General features: G+C 45.0%; 1 protein-coding gene across 1 annotated transcript in view; it reads right to left on the bottom strand.

The window, feature by feature from the left end:
- Positions 1-14,038, bottom strand: part of LOC126187869 (uncharacterized) — a 1,070,755-nt gene extending 1,056,717 nt beyond the window's left edge. The window contains exon 1 of the mRNA XM_049929241.1: positions 13,915-14,038. The gene's annotated coding sequence lies outside the window, so the exon portion shown is untranslated. The remainder of the gene's footprint in view (positions 1-13,914) is intronic.
- Between the last annotated feature and the right edge of the window lie 814 nt (positions 14,039-14,852).

Consider the following 14,852-nt stretch of genomic DNA (forward strand, 5'->3'; position numbering starts at 1 on the left):
ATGTTTATTGGACATCGTTTTCCTTGTTTTGGCACGTACTACCATCTCCAAAAGTTTATCTCATTTTGAAAAAAAAAAATCCCTATCATATTAACAAACATCGCCCCGCCTTCGCTGTGCAACGTAACGAGGCTGGCTTTGGAGAGCCTATTGCCGAAAATACGAAAGGCCGCCCTCATTACGGAGTACCATAAAGACATACTCATTCCTCGCATTCCGTTGATATCCAGTGATTTACGTATGCCCTTAGATTTAAAGGGACTGCAGTTTCCCATGCTACTTGCATTCGCTATGACTATCAACGAGACCAATCATTTTTTGTGGCTGGCATTAACGTGGACACTCCATGTTTTTCGCATAGGACCACTTTATCATCATCAGTTTGAAGTCCTCGAAGACGTTCTTTAAGTTTTGGAAACAGATGACAATTGAATGGGGCCAAGTGGGGACTGTATGAAGGATGATCGATGACATTGAACCGGAGGCGTAGGATTGTTGCAGATGTCGCAACGCTCGTGTGTGGTCTGGCACTGTCATGATAACGGAGAGCGTACTCCATGTGTGGACCACTCTTCTAATTTGAAACTCGATTTCAGTGCGCTGTTTCTCACGCACCGACATAGTTACGTTACTCACCGCCATGGTAAACGCTACAATACAGAGCACTCTAGCGGCAGATGGCTGCGTTAAACGAGTAGACATGAAGAATAAAGACGAAGTATGTTAGCCGGACGAGGTGGCCGAGCGGTTCTAGGCGCTACAGTCTGGAACCGCGCGACCGCTACGGTTGCAGGTTTGAATCCTGCCTTGGGCATGGATGTGTGTGATGTCTTTAGGTTAGTTACGTTTAAGCAGAGCAGTTCTAAGTTCTAGGGGACTGATGACCTCAGTAGTTAAGTCCCATAGTGCTCAGAGCCATTTGAACCATTTTTTTAAGAATGTTAACAACGTTTGTTTTATTTAAAAAGCTTAACGACTTTCCCCATAAAAATTCAGAGGCGTTACTTTTGAGTACACTATTGTAAATTTGTCGTTTTTATGACCAAATTAGTCAAAGCAGACGGATGGTATCGGAAGGTTCAGTATCGGTCGCGAAATGGAAACCACAGAGAAAACCAGAAATGTTTCATTTGCAATAGTAAGGTACACCTGCTCCAACTTGTTTTGTCGTAGTGTTGTATCAAATTCCCAATATCCTCGTCAGAGAAAGCAGCCGCCCGTGCTTTCGGCCAGTTTTCTGCACTGGTCTGCAGCTCGTTGTCTGTGAAAAAATTTTGTCTTCATAGTCAGCGGCTCTTGTGAGCAGAGATGAGACTCAGGGGGAGCTAACTATGGACTGTATTGTGGGTGATCACTTCTCATCGGAACGCTGCAGGAACGTTTTCATTGCCCCTGCAGTGTGCGGCCGAGAATTGGCATGAAGAAGCAACTGTTCGACAGTTCTGTTATGTGGGCTGCATGACACAGGCGAAATCTCTAACCAGGTCCTTGGCGGGAGACGCTATTCCCTACGCATCTTTTCATGCTCACTGTTCACTCAAAACTGAAAAGAGCGACGCGACACGATCGACGGGCATACTAGAGACACTGGCCAACACATCTGTGCAAAGCTTTACCGGATTTTCCCAGTGGTTTCCATTTCGCGACCCGTCGGAACATACTTTCTGGATAACCTTCGTATTTCTGTTCCTGACTGGTATTGTGGTGTCACCGCCAGACACCACACTTGCTAGGTGGTAGCTTTAAATCGGCCGCGGTCCATTAGTACATGTCGGATCCGCGTGTCGCCACTGTCAGTAATTGCAAACCGAGCGCCACCACACGGCAGGTCTAGAGAGTCGTACTAGGACTCGTCCCAGTTGTACGGACGACTTTGCTAGCGACTACACTGACGAAGCCTTTCTCTCATTTGCCGAGAGATAGTTAGAATAGCCTTCAGCTAAGTCCATGACTACGACCTAGCAAGGCGCCATTAATCATATCTGGAGATAGTCTCACTTGTATCGTCAATAGCGATGTACCACAAGGATGAATAAAAGATAAGTATTAGACAAGCTACGTACTTTTCTTATTAGCATTCATTACTTATCCTGTTCCAGACTTCACGCCAGTCGGCGTGAGTTGACGCGTGCCCTTTCGGTAACCTCACCCTGTGTCTAGACTGTCTTGTCTGGACACAACAGGCATTAATGATTAGCACTTTCTTGATACAAAAAATGTAACACAAAGTCTAAAATATTTGCTCATCGATACACTTCAATCAACATTTCAGTTCATGAATACGTACTGTCTGTAATTACTTCTTCTTCTTCTAAGACCTCTGTGTTGAAATATTGTAATGTGTATGGCTCTGATGTGGGGACAGTAATAGTAGAATTAGTTTCTTTTGAGTCTGGAGACAGTTTGATTGTTTTTGTCGTTTGATTGTCAAACCTGCTGGTAGTTTTCTCTTCACCTACAGTTATAGTGGCTTATCTGCAACGCTAAGTAATGTACGTACTGCATTCCATGCACTGGTTTCTTTATAAGTGTTGTGGACAAAACTTTACGTTATTGTGTAAATATACTCTTTCTGCAATTCATAATTACTTTTGCTGTTCACGTCATACACTACTGGCCATTAAAATTGCTACACCACGAAGATGACGTGCTAGAGACGCGAAATTTAACCGACAGGAAGAAGATGAAGTGATATGCAAAGATTAGCTTTTCAGAGCATTCACACAAGGTTGGCACCGGTGGCGACACCTACAACGTGCTGACATGACGAAAGTTTCCGACCGATTTCTCATACACAAGAAGCAGGTGACCGGCATTGCCTGGTGAAACGTTGTTGTGATGCCTCGTGTAAGGAGGAGAAATGCGTACCATCACGTTTCCGACTTTGATAAAGGTCGGATTGTAGCCTATCGCGATTGCGGTTTAACGTATCGCGACATTGCTGCTCGCGTTGGTCGAGATCCAATGACTGTTAGCAGAATATGGAATCGGTGGGTTCAGGAGGGTAATACGGAACGCCTTGCTGGATCCCAACGGCCTCGTATCACTAGCAGTCGAGATGACAGGCATCTTATCCGCGTGGCTGTAACGGGTCGTGCAGCCACGTCTCGAGCCCTGAGTCAACAGATGGGGACGTTTGCAAGACAACAACCATCTGCACGAACAGTTCGACGACGTATGCAGCAGCATCGACTATCAGATCGGAGACCATGGCTGCGGTTACCCTTGACGCTGCATCACAGACAGGAGCGCCTGTATTGGTGTACTCAACGACGAACCTGGGTACATGAATGGCAAAACGTCCTTTTTTCGGATGAATCCAGGTTCTGTTTACAGCATCATTGTTGTGGCGTAGCAAGACAGCCACACCACTCGGAGGTAGCCGAAAGGCACGCTAACTAATGCAGACGGGCGTGAAGTCTGAAACAGGATAACTATTGAATGGTAGCAAGAAAAGTACGTAGTTGCTTTATACTTAACTTTTATTCTCTGATGAATACAGCGTTCTTCTTGAGACATTTATACTATAACTCTCAAAGTAGGTAAGGCTAATGGCGCCTTGCTAGGTCGTAGTCATGTGCTTAGCTGAAGGCTATTCTAACTGTCTCTCGGCAAATGAGAGGAAGGCCTCGTACGTCTAGTCGCTAGCAATGTCGTCCGTACAACTGGGGCGAGTGCTAGTCCGTCTTTCTAGACCTGCCATGTGGTGGCGCTAGGTCTGCAAGTACTGATGGCGGCGACACGCGGGTCCGACATGTACTAATGGACCGCGGCCGATTTAAGCTACCACCTAGCAAGTGTGGTGTCTGGCGGTGACACCACAATCATGATGGTCACATCCGTGTTTCGCGACATCGTGGTGAACGCACAATGGAAGCGTGCATTCGTCATTGCCATACTGGCGTATCAACCGGTGTTATGGTGTGGGGTGCCACTGGTTACACGTCTCGGTCACCTCTTGTTCGCACTGACGGCACTTTAAACAGTGGACGTTACATTTCAGGTGTGTTACGACCCGTGGCTCTACCCTTCATTCGATCCCTGCGAAACCCTACATTTCAGCAGGATAATGCACGAACGCATGTTGCAGATCCTGTACGGGCCTTTCTGGGTACAGAAAATGTTCGACTTCTGTCCTGGCCAGCACATTCTCCAGATCTCTCACCAATTGAAAACGTCTGGTCAATGGTGGCCGAGCAACTGGCTCGTCACAATACGCCAGTCACTACTCTTGTTGAACTCAAGGCCCAGGCGTATCAAGGCCGTTATTACGGCCAGTGGTGGTTGTTCTGGGTACTGATTTCTCAGGATCTATGCACCCAAATTGCGTGAAAATGTAAATCACGTGTCAGTTCTAGTAAAATATATTCGTCCAATGAATACCCGTTTATCATCCGCATTTCTTCTTGGTGTGGCAATTTTAATGGCCAGTAGTGTATATCTTGTACTTAAAAAGAAACGTTATTTTTCAATAAATGTCTGTAGGTTACAAAGAAGTTGTAGCTATTCCCGTTACATACTTGTTATGGTGCTTCGGAAATCTATACATTGACAAAATTATGGCGTTACATATTCTCCCTTTTGTACAAACCCTTTTAGGAATAAGTATAAATGATGCTACTTGCATTGTTCGGGTATAGCTTTCAAGTGTGTAGTTTACTGTCCACCTGGCGTGTTGCTGTCCCAGCGTATAACAAAACTGAGCAGCAGTGTAAATGGTTCAAATGGCTCTGAGCACTATGCGACTTAACTTCTGAGGTCATCAGTTGCCTAGAATTTAGAACTAATTAAACCTAACTAACCTAAGGACATCACACACATCCACGCCCGAGGCAGGATTCGAACCTGCGACCGTAGCGGTATCGGTTCCAGACTGCAGCGCCTAGAACCGCACCGCCACTCCGGCCGGCGCAGCAGTGTAGCGACTGTATGTGTTAACCCTTAGTAAAATGATTTACATTGTTCAGTCACATTAATGTGACCACTTGTCAAAAACCTGAATAACCACCTCTTGCAGCGCGAGACGTGCAGGAAAATAGTCAATGGCCTTGTGGAAGGTACCGACAGGGATGTGGAGCCATGCCGACTCCCGTGCCACGGCGAGCTGCGCTAGATTTCTCGGTTGATGAAGCACGGTGCGAAGAGCCCACTAGAGAGGGTCACGCAGCTTCTAGAGTAAACTCATACTGGTTCTCTTCAAACCACACACTCGTTCACTGTTAGCTTCGTAATACGTCGCATTGTCCTGCTGGTAAAAGACATCATGGTCAGGAAAAACAAACTGTATGTAGGGGTGGACAGGGTCCCCAATGGTAGATACTTACTTGTGTAGATCCATTGGGCCTTCCAGAATGACGAGATCACGCAGGGATTGCCCCCGACGTGGACACTTCCAACTATTGTTGCAGGATGTTTGCTTACGGACCTTTGGTAGCTTACACGCCGACGTCCATCTGTCCAAGAGAGCATAAGACGTGATTCATCTGAAAAGGCCACCTGTCGCCTCACAGAGGACATCCAGCGTGCAAATCCCGGCCTTCGTGCAATCAGCATGGGCACATGAACCAGGTGCCTGCTACGGACTCCCATACGGAGCAACGTTCGCATAACGGCGGTGAGAAGACACTGTTGGTAGACCCTTGGTTTATCTGGATGGTCAGTTGCTTAACAGTCGCACATGTACTCGTCTATACGCAACTCCACAGCCTCTTTCACCCCTGTCATCTATAGTCCGTGGTGAATCAGAATCGCCTCGGCCCCGATTTTGGATAGCGCCATTTGCCATGCACTGCATATTTTAACCACCGCGGCAAGCGAAGAGTTTACAAACTTAGCTGTTTCAAATATGCTTCCACCCTTGGCTCGAAAGCTAATGGTCGTGCTCTTTTCGACGTCAGATAAATCGCTCTGTTTCCGCACTACAACAACGACTGCACTGTTTCCCAATGTCCCCCTACTCGCTTTATACAGGGTGTTTCAAAAATGACCGGTATATTTGAAACGGCAATAAAAACTAAACGAGCAGCGATAGAAATACACCGTTTGTTGCAATATGCTTGGGACAACAGTATATTTTCAGGCGGACAAATTTTCGAAATTACAGTAGTTACAATTTTCAACAACAGATGGCGCTGCAAGTGATGTGAAAGATATAGAAGACAACGCATTATCTGGGTGCGCCATTCTGTTCGTCGTCTTTCTGCTGTAAGCGTGTGCTGTTCACAACGTGCAAGTGTGCTGTGGACAACATGGTTTATTCCTTAGAACAGAGGATTTTTCTGGTGTTGGAATTCCACCGCCTAGAACACATTGTTGTTGCAACAAGACGAAGTTTTCAACGGAGGTTTAATGTAACCAAAGGACCGAAAAGCGATACAATAAAGGATCTGTTTGAAAAATTTCAACGGACTGGGAACGTGACGGATGAACGTGCTGGAAAGGTAGGGCGACCGCATACGGCAACCACAGAGGGCAACGCGCAGCTAGTGCAGCAGGTGATCCAACAGCGGCCTCGGGTTTCCGTTCGCCGTGTTGCAGCTGCGGTCCAAATGACGCCAACGTCCACGTATCGTCTCATGCGCCAGAGTTTACACCTCTATCCATACAAAATTCAAACGCGGCAACCCCTCAGTGCCGCTACCATTGCTGCACGAGAGACATTCGCTAACGATATAGTGCACAGGATTGATGACGGCGATATGCATGTGGGCAGCATTTGGTTTACTGACGAAGCTTATTTTTACCTGGACGGCTTCGTCAATAAACAGAACTGGCGCATATGGGGAACCGAAAAGCCCCATGTTGCAGTCCCATCGTCCCTGCACCCTCAAAAAGTACTGGTCTGGGCCGCCATTTCTTCCAAAGGAATCATTGGCCCATTTTTCAGATCCGAAACGATTACTGCATCTCGCTATCTGGATATTCTTCGTGAATTTGTGACGGTACAAACTGCCTTAGGCGACACTGCGAACACCTCGTGGTTTATGCAAGATGGTGCCCGGCCACATCGCACGGCCGACGTCTTTAATTTCCTGAATGAATATTTCGATGATCGTGTGATTGCTTTGGGCTATCCGAAACATACAGGGGGCGGCGTGGATTGGCCTCCCTATTCGCCAGACATGAACCCCTGTGACTTCTTTCTGTGGGGACACGTGAAAGACCAGGTGTACCGCCAGAATCCAGAAACAATTGAACAGCTGAAGCAGTACATCTCATCTGCAAGTGAAGCCGTTCCGCCAGACACGTTGTCAAAGGTTTCGGGTAATTTCATTCAGAGACTACGCCATATTATTGCTACGCATGGTGGATATGTGGAAAATATCGTACTATAGAGTTTCCCAGACCGCAGCGCCATCTGTTGTTGACAATTGTAACTACTGTAATTTCGAAAGTTTGTCTGCCTGAAAATGTACTGTTGTCCCAAGCATATTGCAACAAACGGTGTATTTCTATCGCTGCTCGTTTAGTTTGTATTGCCGTTTCAAATATACCGGTCATTTTTGAAACACCCTGTATATCCTCCACACTATTGCTGTCACCTGCTGTCCGGGAATGGTTATCGCATGTTCACGTCGAACATAGGCGGTGATCACATTAATGTGACTGTATGGTGTAGTTAGACAGCGTCATGTTTCTTCTAACACGATCGAACTTTCAATCGCTCTGCTGGGGTCTTCTTCAGGATCTTGTGGTGTTCGCCGTTATTTATGACACTGTTCTCCGACAGCGTTTACCTAACCGAGAACACCACAAGATCAAAAAAAAATATGGTTCAAATGGCTCTAAGCACTACGGGACTTAACATCTGAGGTCATCAGTACCCTAGACTTGGAACTACTTAAACCTAACTAACCTAAGGACATCGTACACAGCCATGCCCGAGACATGATTCGAACCTGCGACCGTAGCAGCACCGTGGTTCCGGACTGAAGCGCCTAGAACCGCTAGGCCATAACGGCCGGCTCCACAAGATCCTGGACAAGATCCCATTAGAGGGGTCGAAAGATCCATAGTGTGGAAGAAATAAAGACGAATAACCTGAAAGATTTTACCTTCAATGACCACGGCCACGAAAGCCCGCAACTTACAAAAAAAATTCCAGTAACGCTTGTTTATTAATGCTCAGTATAAATACAATAACACGAGTACGATACCCTGAAATGTCTCCCTGCCTCAGTGTTGCCAGGGTCACCCTAGCCAAAATCACTACAGCGCCATTTTGAAAAGAAACTATGTGTAACCATCAAAGCGTCTGCCTGCTACATCCGTCAATGGCGTGTCAAGGCTGTCCCCAAAACTACCATTAGGGCCCAAACGCCCATCTTCAGCTCCTGTTGTAGTGGCTTGTGACGCCTTTCCTATGGCGTCAGACAAACCCTACGTCAGAATTACGATGTGTCTAATGACTCAAATTAAGTGTAATATAATTTTAAGCTCTACTGAAGGCCTATTACACGGATAATTCAGAGCAACCAAATGACATTGGAAATCCCTCAAAAATTGTCAGTTCTTTTCGCATGCAAATCATGTTTATAATATGTTGATGAAACCAGATTGAAATTTGGTGGAAGGGCTAACACGCAGAAAAACAAAATTCACTAGAAAACGCCAAAATAAAAATCAGTTTTAATGTTAACGTGACGTATGCCAAATGATTGCATTTATCAGAGAATTATGATTCTATAATTGGACTTTTCCTACTCAAAGTATTACATAAATTATCCAGGTATGTTTATCGATGTTTAAGTTAATCAATAGCAATGAAAATATCGAATTCTAAGACAAACTAGATAGCAGAATCAGATGCGTCGCTTCAAAAGGCTTTTCTAAAAAAAAAAAAAAAAAAAAAAAAAAAAAAAAAAGAGAGAGAGAAGGTAGATGAAGTGTTGTCATACAGAATGGAATGACGCCAATGAAAATTTGTGCCGGACTGGGACCTGAACCCGGATTTCCCGCTTATCCGAGCGGGTTCGAATCCCAGCCTGGCGCTAATTTTTATTGTCGTCATTCCATTATACAGCTAATAGTTGTCCGTACTCGCAATTACGAATTCATTTCGTGTGTTTCGTAATGGCTGTGGTCACCGCAGTGCCTGTTCCTTTGGACTTACATGCATTTGCAAAGGAATTTTGCATCGTAAACAGAATTACACAGGCACTGCAATATCGTTCGCAAGATAAGTTTATGGAAGCTACCTCCCAACAAAACCTGTTATATCACTGCGAATAAGAGGTGTTTCTGACTATTCTGACGACCAGTACATGTTAGTAAAGATGGGTACAATTTGTAAAAGACAAATCCAGTGCCTAACTCAATCGACACAAAGAAAGTTGATAAAAAGTATATGTAAAAATATCGATATTAAAAGAGACGGATAATTTCCAGCATTTTATGTCGGAAGTGTCTGTTATGGTTACTTCAGTAACGGATTTTATTACGCAAAATTTTAGGTTAAAGTTCACAAAGGAGGTTTTATCTAAAGCAATAGATTAGGAATGGACTGAGTGATCACAATCGATCGCAGATTTGTAAAAGATGGACGATTTCAGTAGAATTATCTACCAAAGTAATCAGTGTATCTATTTATTTTTCTATTATATTCGTGGAGTCAAGTGAGCCAAAGTTCCTTGGTCTTGAACGAGTGAATACATAATTAACAGTATACTGTTCAGAACATATAAACAAATAAATAAAAATTGATAAAATACGAGAAACAGAAACTATACGAATAATTAACAGCTTATACAAAAAAAGTTATCAACTACGGTGAGGGACTCCAGTACAGAGTGTAAAGGAGTGTCCAGAAGAAAACTTTTCATCTTAGATTTGAATAATTGGAGATTACCATTCAATATTTTTAAGTTCTTCTGGAAGCCTGTTAAAAATGAAACCTAGTGAATAGTGCACACGTTTGTGTACAATGCGTAAGGAAGTGTTATCGAAACGCGTATCGTTTTTCCATCTTGTGTTCACTGAATGAATGTCACAGTTTCTTCAGAATGAGTCAATATTATCAACAATAAATCCCGTGAAAGAATACATGTACACAAATGGCAAAGTTAGGATTCCGAGACACCTGGACAACAGCCTACACGAACTTCGCGAACTGACAACGCAGATCAGTCTGATCGCACTTTTCTGGGGTAATAATATTGTTGGCGAGGGCACAGAGTTGCCCCAAAACGTACCACCATACGAGAACAGACTGAAAGTAAGCAAAGTAAATAAGCTTTCGCTTTTCAGTGTCAAAGACAGTGCAGATCAGTCTTACAGTGACGATAGTAGCATTCGTCTTCTGCACGAGATCTTGAACGTGATACTTGCAAGAAAGCCTTTTCCGTCTGCTCTCAGTCCTAAGAATTTAAAACTTTCGACTTTACTGAGTGTTTGACCACAATGGAACAATAAAAGTATCATTCGCAAGAGTTCTGTGTCAGAAACCGTATACATTGTGCTTTGTTACAGTTAAGTGCTAATCTGTTCTCTGAAAGCTTCGTCCTGTTGTTACTGACCACCCTATTTGCTATATCATTTGTATTACGTCCCACGTCTTTGACAATAACGCTAGCGCCACCTGCACAGAGAACAATTTATTTGTTATCTGTCATGTTTAAAGGTAGATCATTGATATGCTATTGTTAAGACTTATGTGCATTGTAGCAAATGTTTTCAAAATCTTGCATCTACGATCAGTGTTATGTTCCCACTTCTCCGTAGAGCATATTAAGACATGGCACCATGTCTTGGGGGAATACCAGTCTGGCTAAACACTCATTTATAATTCGAAAGAGAGCAATAATCATAATACACAGAGATTCACGCAAGAAATTTTTCAAGGAACTAAAAATCATGACGATATTATATACCTAAGTATATGTTTTCAGAAAACGCTTTCGCAGTCGATGTTGTTAATACGTGCCTGCGCACTGGACTCGCAGGTAAGCCGGTTCGAATGCTGGTGATGGGACATTTTCACTGCAGGTATTTGGCCGGCAAGGGGAGCAAACGTGGTGACATAAAGTTCCTATTCAGCAGGCTTTGCACCAACTACCTGTATAGAATATCAAACGTCTCCGCAGTATCTCATGAAGTGAAAATTTTGGTGGCAGTCGTGTCCGCCGGATGGGACGTTAAACTAGGCGGGCCCCTTGGTGCTATTCGAGTGGAGCAGGCTATGTTCCGGCACAAGGTTTTCACCCGCTCCCTTCCTTTCGTCCATAACAACACAAAGCCAACATTAGACTGTATTAGTCTGCCACGATATTATTGCACCTGGGAGTGAGGGTACTTCGGTCGCCTTATCGCGACTTTTTATCACGATATTTCACGAAGAGGCACTGAAACACTCGCTACTATATACACAACCGTCTTGAAATCATTCACATAACCATGCGTTTTTCTTAGTCACCACTATACTTGTTTATGTAACATCACGATAACGGCCATGGCGGGCAAGGGCAATAATATCGTGGTGGGGTAGTAGATGCACTCACAGGTACATGCGTGACATTTGATAACAGGTCAGAGGAAAGAAAGCCACCTGCTCTAGGACCCTACCTACATCGGGGATGTAGGATTCCTGCATCTGCCCCCTACACTTATTCCCTCAGTATGAGAGTACTTTCACTTTTTTTGGTGTTTTGTGAAGGCGCATCAAGAACTATCAAACAATCTAGACCATAGCTATGGAACAAGATATACAAGCGATTTTGCTAGAGAAATACGTACAAAGGCTTGGATTAAAAAATATTTATCAACTAAAAACTGTGTTCAGTGAATTATCAATACAACATAGCAGGTCAGCAACTGGAAGCAGTTAATTCCATGTATTATCTGGGAGTAGGCATTAGGAGTGATTTAATATGGAATGACGATATAAAATTAATCGTCGGTAAAGCAGATGCCAGACTGAGATTCATTGGAAGAATCCTAAGGAAATGCAGTTCGAAAACAAAGGAAGTAGGTTACAGTACACTTGTTCGCCCACTGCTTCAATACTGCTCACCGGTGTGGGATCTGCACCAGATAGGGTTGATAGAAGAGATAGAGAAGATCCAACGGAGAGCAGCGCGCTTCGTTACAGGATCATTTAGTAATCGCGAAAGCATTACGGAGATGACAGATAAACTCCAGTGGAAGACTCTGCAAGAGAGACGTTCAGTAGCTCGGTACAGGCTTTTGTTGAAGTTTCGAGAACATACCTTCACCGAGGAGTCAAGCAGTATATTGCTCCCTGTTACGTATATCTCGCGAACAGATCATCAGGATAAAATCAGAGAGATTAGAGCCCACACAGAGGCATTCCGACAATCTTTCTTTCCAAGAACAATACGAGCCTGGAATAGAAGGGAGAACCGATAGAGGTACTCAAGGTAGATGGCTTGTGGAGTATGAATGTAGATGTAGATCAAAGGGAATAAGGAAAAGGATGCTAATAGCAAGAGTTCTTGTAGTATTAAAGAATCCGTCTGTCATCAGCATTCATATAGTAGAGCAACTTATTTACTTCATTATAAAGAAGTACTTATTCTTTTAAAATAAACTGTATTCGCACAGACAGAATATGACTCATCTTATTATTCTAATTTAAAATATTATGACTGCTCTTTTGTCTGTGGTTTCATGTTGTACGTAAGAATATTTTAATAGACGACATGTAATAGTAACACTGTTTCATGTGCTATTATCTACGTAATATCATCTACGACAAGTCTATATCATTGTAATGGGGATATGCAGTGTTATATTTAGCAGAACATCAGGAAGTGTAGGTCGCACATCATTTAATCTGTGTTTACATCATTTGTTTTCAACTGAAGCCGCTTCGTGACGATATAAATTACATTTATTTCGCCAAGAAGGGGCTTGAAGTAACAACCGAATGTCGTAAACACAGATAAAATGATGTGCGACGTATACAGATATTATTTACAAAAAAACACAGAAACAATGACGTGTTCACATCCAAAAAAATTACATTTTTCGTCACGCATGTCATCAAGTTTGTGTCTTCTGCATAAATGACATTTGTGTAAATTGCACATTATTTTATCTGTATTTGTGACAATCAGTTGTCACCTGTAACAAGCCGAAAACAGGTTTGTGAAGAAAAATACATATTTCCAAACATTATAAAGTAGCTTAAAATGCATTTAACGCAATCTAGACTACAATAAAACATTTATTTAGTATGGTTACAGGTTTCGGTCAGAATGTGGCCCTCTTCAGACGCTTCATATTATGATGGTAGGCTGTGGCGGTGAATAAAGCACGTATTATGACTCCACAAACGTGAACTGCTTTGAGCGTCTGATGTTCGTGGAGTCATAACACGTACCCTGTTCATCTCCACTGCCTACCATCGTGGTATAAAAAAACCAGTAACCATTCTAAATAAATGTCTTATTGTGGACGAGACTGCTTGTAATCCATTTTTATACTAGTTTTAACTAGACGATGGTTCTGTACGAGAAATGTTCTCAAAAATTACATTAGAAAGTGCTTTCTGTTTAATATTATTATCATTTTCTGCCAGAACATTCGGTTCAACTGACTTGAAATGAAAAAAAAAAAGTTCCGCGCTCCGCAGCCTCTTCTGTTCGCCTAGAGTAGCAGCTCAGCACTCGGCGGAACGCCGTTTTTAACGACGTCGTTGCTGCGCGGCTGTTGGAACCAGGGGGCGAATCGGCGTAGCATTGGGTCCGGCCGTGACGATACGGGCCTCAGCCGGCAGCAGCCGTCGACGCTTGGTCCGCGGCCCCCCACCACGTGCCCTCCACCCCTCCCCTCCCCCACTCCCCCTCCTTCCGCTGCAGACGTCGCCCTCGCCTGCTGCGAGGAAGCCGCTGCTCTTCTGCACGGAACTGCCCGCGGCCGCCGGAGCCCGGGAGGCTGAAGGCGCAGCGCACTCACCTGTCGCTAGCTGCCGCTGCCGCTGTCGTCGGTGCCGTTGGTGGTGGTGGTGGTGGTGGTGGCGTGCCTGGGTGCGGCGGCCGAGGAGACGCTGGAGGCCGGCGCCGTGCGGAGCCGGCGGCCGCTCGCGGCGCACTGCAGTTTGTCACCTCTGCCGGCGCGCCGCCCCTCCACGCCGCGCCGTGCGTCAACTAACCGGTCTGGTTTTTCGCATAACACATCTTTTTATTTTGTTTTATTACGCCTCCTCCTCCTCCTTCTCCTCCTGCTGCTCCTCCTCCTGTGCTTCTCCTCGTCTAGCGCCCGGCCGTTCGCTACGGTGCAGCGCTTTTTAATCCCCCGGAGACTGTATCGTCTGCCCCTTTGTCCGCTATCCTCCTCTTTCTCCGCACCTCTGCCTTCGCCGGCGGGCTTTCATCGGCACATCCTCCGGCCTCGCGATACGTTGCCCCCGCTTGTCTGGCGGCGCGGCCGATACCATCTGCATCTGCGGACGCACCTCGTGCGTGTCTGCGTGTAGTGCACCGCTGCGCGCCGCGGGAAATGACTAATGCAGTAGCCGCGGGACTCGACCTGCCGCGGCTGTCTGCTGCGGGGAACGTGTCCCCGTCGCGTGTTGCCGTGTCCGAGAGCGACTCACAGGACGGAGCTGCGTCTCCGTCCTCGCTTGCGATCGTATCAGCAGCAACGGCTAGCCTTAAGTTATTGACAACAGCGCCGACATTCCGCGAGGCACAAAGTCCGTGCACCACCTACGTTTTTGGGATAACTGCAATCAGACATGTTTCTCCTGGAACTGTATGCATTCCTACGTTCGAAATAACCGCTCGCAGAGTTTTAAAACCAATAAAAATTAACGGAAACAGAAAAGTAAAGACACAGAGGAATTAATGACATTAGCTGCCAGTGGGCATTGATGTAAATCGATTGGGAGACTT

Source organism: Schistocerca cancellata, chromosome 1 (assembly GCF_023864275.1).
Source record: "Schistocerca cancellata isolate TAMUIC-IGC-003103 chromosome 1, iqSchCanc2.1, whole genome shotgun sequence".
NCBI lineage: Eukaryota > Metazoa > Arthropoda > Insecta > Orthoptera > Acrididae > Schistocerca > Schistocerca cancellata.